The sequence below is a fragment of the Aphelocoma coerulescens genome, chromosome 2 (assembly GCF_041296385.1).
Source record: "Aphelocoma coerulescens isolate FSJ_1873_10779 chromosome 2, UR_Acoe_1.0, whole genome shotgun sequence".
Lineage (NCBI taxonomy): Eukaryota > Metazoa > Chordata > Aves > Passeriformes > Corvidae > Aphelocoma > Aphelocoma coerulescens.
In genome coordinates, this window is record NC_091015.1 from 94,121,048 (window position 1) to 94,128,924 (window position 7,877).

A 7,877-nucleotide genomic window follows, 5' to 3' on the forward strand; every position below is an offset into this window, starting at 1 on the left:
AGTCATCACAACTGATGAACAATTTATTTGATTCCTATGGAGAATCCAGTTATTCTGCTTTTCACATCTGTCATAGGTTAGCAAGCATAGTCCCGGAAGGGATATCCTTGCTAAGGGGTGCTTACAGCTTCCTCTGGGACCTGATAGAACCTATCAGCTGGCCAGTTTGAATATGGACAATTCTTTAAGCCACTTAAAGTTGTGACCGCCTCTGTGATCCACACTTAAGAATAGACAAACTCCCACCCCAGCTCTCTCTCATTTCCGGCGCTGGGACAGGTGGCTGCAGGCCCCGTGCAGGGGCCAGCAGGCCCGGCCAGGCCCTGCATGGGCCAGGCCGGGCCGGGCCACAGCCAGCCTGGAGCCATGGGCCTGTTCCAGCCATGGAACCCCCCCCACTGCCTTGCCGTGGGCAGCCGGAGCGGCTCGGAACCCCCCCTCCACTGCGGCCGAGATTCAGCAAAGCGGCACCTCTGTCCGGCAGAGGTCAGGTGACCAACTGCGATAAGCCACATTCCAGCTGTAAGGCCGAGGTGAGATTAACCCTTTTATTGCTGTGAAGAGCTGAAAACCTGAGGGAAGAGAGAGAGGAGATGCTTAAAGCTGAAAGTCTGTTGTGAAGCTATGATATATCAGAGTATCCTGTTGTAATTTCATGAAGATATGGGGGGTGGAGTGTTCAACTCATAAGCAGAAGCACCTGCGCTGAGATAGGCAGATGCTGACGCAGCTGTAATTTCATGAGAAGTTTGGACAGAGAGAGATGAACCAGATGAACCAGATGAGGACTTTTGCTCCAAAGAGGAAAGGAGAAAAACCTCAATTCCTAGAGATGCTTCCAGAGATAGTTTTAAAGATGAAGATGACCCTTTGCTCCCAGGGAAGGAGAAGGGCCTCTGTTTTTCTTTGTTTCTGAACAGCTCAACCTTAAAATTGTACCCCAGAAAACTTTCAAGAGTGGACCCTCGAAAGCAGTTGCGGGAAAAGCTGCAAGTCGGGGGAAGGGACTCACATCGTAAGCAGAGAGATTCCTCTTCCTGAATGGACTGAACAATATTTGGAAGTGGGTGGCTGTCTCGGTGTGATACTGTTTTCATAGCATGAGCAAAAAGAGACTTCTCTTTCTAAATGGACTGAACCAGGTTATTATGGAAGTGGTAAACAGACTGAACATCTTAAGGGTTGTCTTTACATTGTCAGTGGGAGATGGGAGGAAGGTGGGGGGAGGAGGAGAGTTCTAAAGGTGGTATAATTTTTTTTTCTTTTCTTCTTTTAGGTCTGTTAATAAACTTCTTTATATTCATTCAAGTTGGTGCCTGCTTTGCAATTCTCCTAATTCTTATCTCACAGAAGATAAACAGTAATGAGTATTTTAGACCAAACCACTACAACATCCAAACAGGATTTGAATTTACATCCGGTGATCAGAAAACTCACATAATACCTCACTCAAAAGCCTCAAAAAAGAACTAATTCTTTAATGTTTTCCTTCCTGTGACAAATTGCAACAGGTCATGGATGTGACACACTTTGTTAAAGAACTGAAGTCATACAAAAGGGTTTGCAGGGTTAAAATAATATGAAATCTCTGATCATGCTATTACACAGACTGTGCTGTTCTCTTGGAGAAGAAATAGGAGGGATAATGTAATACAAATGGTGTGCCCAAACAGAGGGAATAACATTAACATTTTGTAGTCCAGGCTGCCTTGGTACAGGGCTGGGATAACAGGGTGATGCTATTGACCTCTAGGAACGACATTGAAAGGAAAGCTGAACTCAGCCTGATTCTTTCCTGAAGTTTATAGAAAAGCACATTAAATCAGATTTAATCTGAAAAGGTAAACATCATGAAACAGGGTATTTCCCTGATATATTGTTTGTAGCATGCCAGCCATCTACAAAAAGCTGATGTCATTTTCTCTCTCTCTAGATTAATTTCCGGGCTGTGCTCTTGAGGCAAACGAGACCGTGTTTCAAATCAACTCTGCCCACTAAAGCGAGCGTGTAGGACCATGGAAACAGCAGAGCAGGCTGGGGTGGAAGGGACTTGGGGAGGTGGTGCAGTGAGCCTCCTGCACCATGAAGGGCCAACTTCCCTGGCTGTTCAGGGTCTAGGTGAGTCTTGGGAATGCCCCAGCGTGGACTGCCTTGTTGGGCAGCTGCTCCAGTGCTTACCTGCTCCTGTATGGAGGCCATTCAGCAAAATACGGCAAAAAACCCAGGCAGCTGACCCTTTCATAGAAGTATGGAATAATTCAGGTTGGAAAAGACCTCTAAGATTGTGAGTCCAACTGTCAACCCAGCACCACTGTGTTCACCACTAAACCATAACCCCAAGTGCCACATCCACATACCTTTTGAACACTTCTAAGGACAGTGACCCCACCACTTCTCTGGGCAGTCCATTCCAATGCTTGGCAACCCTTTCAGTAAAGAATTTTTTTCTAATATCCAATATAAACCTTCCCTAGAACAACTTGAGGCCATTTTCTCTTGTCCTATCACTTGCTACTTGGGAGAAGGGGCTGACCCTCACCTCACTACATCCTCCTTTCAGGCAGTTGTAGAGAGGGATAAGGTCCTCCCGAGCCTCCTTTTCTCCAGGCTGAACAACCCCAGCTCCCTCAGCTGCTCCTCACAGGACTTTTGTTCCAGACTCTTCACCAGCTTCCTTGACTTTTTCTGGACACGCTCCAGCACCTTCTGGTAGTGAGAGGCCCAGAACTGGACAAAGCGCTCGAGATGTGGCCTCACCAGCACTGAACACAGAGGGACAATCAGTGCCCTGGTCCTGCTGGACACACTGCTTCTGATACAAGCCACCTGGGCACACGCTGGCTCATGTTCAGCCAGCTGTGAAACAGCACCCCCAGGTTCTTTTCTGATGGGCAGCTTTCCAGCTACTCTACCCCAGTCCTACATGGAGTAATACTTTATACATCTGTACTGAAATACTGTGTTTTCCTGAAATGCTGTAGATGTATTTTAATATGAAAAAAAAAGAAAAAGCACAGTACATAGGAAGACAGAGAGGTCTCAGTAGGAGATGAGTGATTACCAACAAATTACCATTGATTTAGAGAGGGAATATACGGACGATAACTTTTGTCAGGCTCACTGCTGAAACTGCCAATAGAGGAGCCCTACTGTGAGAGAATGAACAGCAGATGCTAGTCATAAAAACAATACAAAAAGTCTGAAACAGCTGGTAAGGACAACACTTGACTTTATGGCTGGTTGCACCAAGCACAGATGCCAACTACTGTTTCTAAGCAAGATGTGAGAATAAGAATCTAACAAATGCATTGTGATTACTGGAAATCACTGTATTTGCCTCCAGACCCCTGACTGGGATCAAAGGTCTCTGACAGAAAGACTGGCTCTGGCTCTAGAGCTGCTCAGCCCCTTCTGCCTGGAAGATGTGTCCTACTAGCAGCAAATTGCTCTCACGTATGGTAAGGGACGCCCAGAAACAACCTGCCAAGAGAAGCCAAAGCAAAGGCAGCCTCTGAGAGTAGCTTCACAAGCTCTCCTTATGTCAGAGTTCTTTAGAGGGGTGTGACCTTTCAAAACCTCTGCCTCCCTGCACCCCTGGAGGATGGAGGATGTGTCTGGAGGAGCCCAGGGTGCTGAAGAAGCCCTGAGTGGAGCAGTGTGCCCGAGTAATGCTTCCTCAGAGGTAGGCGAGCAGAACCATTGTAAATGCCAAGTAAAAGCTTGTTACTTCCATAAGCGCTGCGCCCCCGCGGTGCTTTCCTGGCACAGGGGAAAAGCTTGTGTGGCGTGGCTGCGGATGTGCTCTTAAATGCTGCGCGCCTGCTTCTTCCCAGAAGGGTGCATCCATTCACAAAGGGCTTCCTAGCTGGGAGGTGAAATGGGCAGCGAGCCCCCAGGGAGGCTGTGAGGCAGGGAAGGCTTCAGGGGGAAGCGATGAACAGGACAGGAAGTGGGAGGGCAGAGGATAAGCACTAGGAGAAACTTGGGAAGCTGGAAAAGACTGCTGGGAGAGAGAGGAATCCTGCAACATTAGGAATAACAAGCAATTTAAAGTACTGCAGCTGGCTGCGGGTGAGAGGAATGTGTAAGGGTTTTGAAGGTCAAACATCTGATGTTAAAAGGAAAAGATGCCCCTGGGGAATTGTGTGTATGCAGCACAGCACTGGAACTGCTGCTTTCCAGGACTGAGCAACGTGATGAAGCACTGATGCACTTACTGGCTGCGGCTCCTGAGGGAAATGTGTCCATGCAAGAGCTGCTCTCCCTGGTGCTTGAAGGGAGCAATTAAGGCCATTGCTAGGCAAGTTCTTAACAGCAACCGCCTCTGCAGACAATATTGAAGAGATGCCAGTTCTGGGCTCGGGAATGATGGTAAAGTCTTGTGAGGACGGGAAGTACCAGAAAAAAGTGGTGAAAAAATAGGAGGCACCAAACCAATATGGCACATAAAAGAGTAGCCTGTTCCAAAAGGCCCAGTTGGTTTGTGCTCCAGAGTTTGGAAGGGGCATAAGCTGGACACTGAAAGGGTGCAAATAAAATTATATCATCGTATGTAACACATGCTAAACCTCAATGCACACCTTATATCCAGTGTTTATTATATATATATATATATATATACTCAGATTACCTTAAATGATTTAGATTTGTGTTAAATGTTTATATAAACTTTAAATCTATTATTTTAAAATTTTACTGATTATTGATAAGCTATATGTATTTAATATTACAAATTATATTACATACACTATGTACTCTATATGTATGTTGTTACAGGTTTGTATAACAGAGTGTATAATACATGCACATGTTAGTATAATTATATAGTATACTCTGGGCTATCGAATTACATAATAACACATCACATATTTTTTCACAGAATTATGGAATGGCCTGGGTTGGAAGGGACCCCAAGGACCATCTTGTTCCAACCCCCCTGGCATATGCTGGGACACTTTCCACTAGACCAGGTTCCTCAGAGCTCCATCCAACCCCGACTTTGAACATTTCCAGGGATGGGGCATCCACAGCTTCTCTGGGCAACCTGTTCCAGTGCCTCACCACCTTCACAATAAAGATTTTCTTCTTAACATCTAATCTAAACCTACTCTCTTTCAGTCTGAAGCCATTTTGCCCTGTCCTGCTTTTGTAAATAGTCCTTTCCACCTTTCTTGTAGTCTCCATTCAGGTACTGGAAGCTTGCAATTAGGCCACCCTGAAGCTTCTTTGAATTATGATGATTTATTATATAACACAATGTAAATAATTTTTCTATTTACATTATAGAATGTATAAAATGTATGCATAATATTGTATTATACAATCTATGTGTATAAATAATAAGACATAATATATAAGATAGTATCTATTACATATTAGAAATTAATTTCTCACTGTCATCGGAGACCTCTGCTTGGTGGGAGATTCTGTGAGGATAAAACACTGAAATGTCTACCTTGAGAAACAAACTGGGGAAGTGTAACCATTCTTCTTTCTTTTTGACCTGGTTTTATTCACATCTCACCAATGCAGGCTCCTGTCAGGGGTTCTTGTAAAGAAGACAAGAGCCAGCAGTTGTGCTACTAAGTGGATGTAAGGAAAAGGGGAAACTCCCAGAGGGTAACTAAGCACTGGAACAGGCTGCCCAGAGGGGTGGTGAAGTGTCCACCTTTTGAGATATTTGGAATTCAGGAGGACAATGCCCTGAGGAATCTGACCTAATGTCCCAGATGATCTTTTTTGGAGCAAAGGGTCGAATGAGATCATCTCCATTCCAGACTGAATCATTCTGATCCCCAGGACAAGACTCTGCCTCTCCCTTCTGAGCCATCAGGACACAGAATTAGATGACTTTCTTATCCAGCTGGACAATTAATTTGTACCGATCTCAACATTTGTAAATTACATCAAAAATACAAACCACATGCCTCTTTCAAATCTTGCCTAGCACAACATAAAGCAGTTGTTTTTATTGCACGTCATGAACACAGACTGGAATTTACAAGTAATATTGAAAGATTTTAAGATACAATGTATAAATATCATTAGGCATTCTTTAGGAAAAGCCTGTATGTTGGTAGAGCATGTTCTGAGTCTTCAAATGTCCTGGCAAGAAAGTTACCAAATAGCCAAAGCTGTCCCACGCGTAACAATGTGAAAACTAAGATTCTTTTTCAATCAGCTATGAGCAGAGGGATCACAAAACCAAAGCTCTAACTGCAAACTGAGAAGCTTTAATGAATGTAAAGATGGACATGACCCAGCACTGTGCACTCACAGCCCAGAAAGCCAAACGTGTCCTGGGCTGCATCCAAAGCAGTGTGGGCAGCAGGGTGAGGGAGGGGATTCTGCCCCTCTGCTCTGCTCTGGTGAGACCCCACCTGCAGTGCTGCAGCCAGCTCTGGGAGCCCAGCACAGGGAGGACATGGACCTGTTGGAGCGAGTCCAGAGGAGGGGCACCAAGATGATCAGAGGGATGGAGAACATTTTCTGTGAGGAAAGGCTGAGAGCGCTGTCTTCAGCCTGCAGAAGAGAAGGCTCCGGGGACACTTTATAGAAGCCTTCCAGTACCTGAAGCGAGCCAGCAAGAAAGCTGGAGAGGGACTTTTCACAAGAGCATGAAGTGATAGGACAAGGGGGAATGGCTTCCAAATGAAAGAGAGTCGATTAAGGCATGGGGAAGAAATTTTTTTTTATTATGAGGGTGGTGAAACACTGGCACAAGTTGCCCAGAGAAACTGTGGATGCCCCTTCCCTGGAAACACTCAAGGTCAGGCTGGACTTTGACCAACCTGATCAAGTTGAAGATGACCCTGATCATTGCCAGGGGCTTGGACTAGCTGGCCTTTAAAGGTCCCTTCCAACTCACCCCATTCTCTAATTCTGTGACTACCATCCTTTTCAGCTGCTCCCTAGGGGTACGGACAGCTCTGAGGCAATGCTGGTGCCTTCTGGCATCCTTCAATGAAACACCCAGTGCTGTGGCATTTGGAGCAATCTGGAGAAGCCATCATGTCTTCAGAATGACACATGGATCACGCTGAAGTTGACATCAACTCTTACTAATTTCCATAAGGCCATTTTCCACTTTCTGAAATAGTTGGGTCCCTTTACACTAAATTAAATGTTACTTTTATTTGACAAAAAAGCATGCTGAGGACTAGTGCTGATAAAATGGATGGGGTTTTGTTGTCTTCTTTTGGGGGTGGGGATGTTCATTACTTTTGTCTCTGAAAAGGTGAAGCTTTCTTTTAAGTGATTTCTCAGGTTCAATGCAAAGTGTTATGTTGCTCAGGAAGGAAGGAAGGAATGGATGCATGACGGGAGGGCAAAGTATTTCCTGGGAACTGAGATTTAATTGTGTGAGTCCCTTTTATGGATGTTTGCCTTACTGATAGTGAGTGACAAAAAGAGAAAGTGCAGAAGGAGTGACATGAGGGTGGTTGCCTGTCTCAGCTCAATTCATTTTCTTGTAGCTGATTCTCTGAATTTGCTCCCTTTGGCTAGATCAGTTACATCTTTGCAGGTTGGTCTGTGCTAACTTTGCTTTCCTTTCTTCTCCCTTACCCTGCCCTACTCTTCTCCCTCCACTTCTACCTCAGCACAAGGAATCTGGCAGGTTTATCCTTAGGCACCAGCAGATGATTCATTTAGAGAAAGAAAAAAAATGGGAAGGAAAAAAATCTCTCTTTTCCATAGGTAGCCTGTAGACTCCTCTGTTCAAGGAGCTTTGAAATAAGCAGCAGTCTCCTACTGCTTATTTGCTTCTTAGATGGAGAAGCTAAGACTTTGTGTTTTCTTACAAGAGTGTGGATTCCATCAAAGATACCTAAATGTTCTCTTCCAGATTGAAAAAATTAAATTAATTGAAATAATTT

The 7,877-nt window shown here is 44.8% G+C and overlaps 1 long non-coding RNA gene across 2 annotated transcripts; it reads left to right on the forward strand.

Annotated features, from left to right (window-relative positions):
• The first annotated feature begins 234 nt into the window (after window positions 1-234).
• LOC138104848 (uncharacterized) lies at window positions 235-7,182 on the forward strand. Of its 2 annotated transcripts, none has more exons than XR_011148309.1 (4): window positions 235-533; window positions 1,754-1,841; window positions 1,934-2,118; window positions 6,905-7,182. It is a non-coding gene; the product is annotated as an uncharacterized lncRNA (long non-coding RNA). The 2 variants fall into 2 exon arrangements; XR_011148308.1 differs by lacking the exon at window positions 6,905-7,182 and adding an exon at window positions 2,561-3,664.
• The last annotated feature ends 695 nt before the right edge of the window (window positions 7,183-7,877 follow it).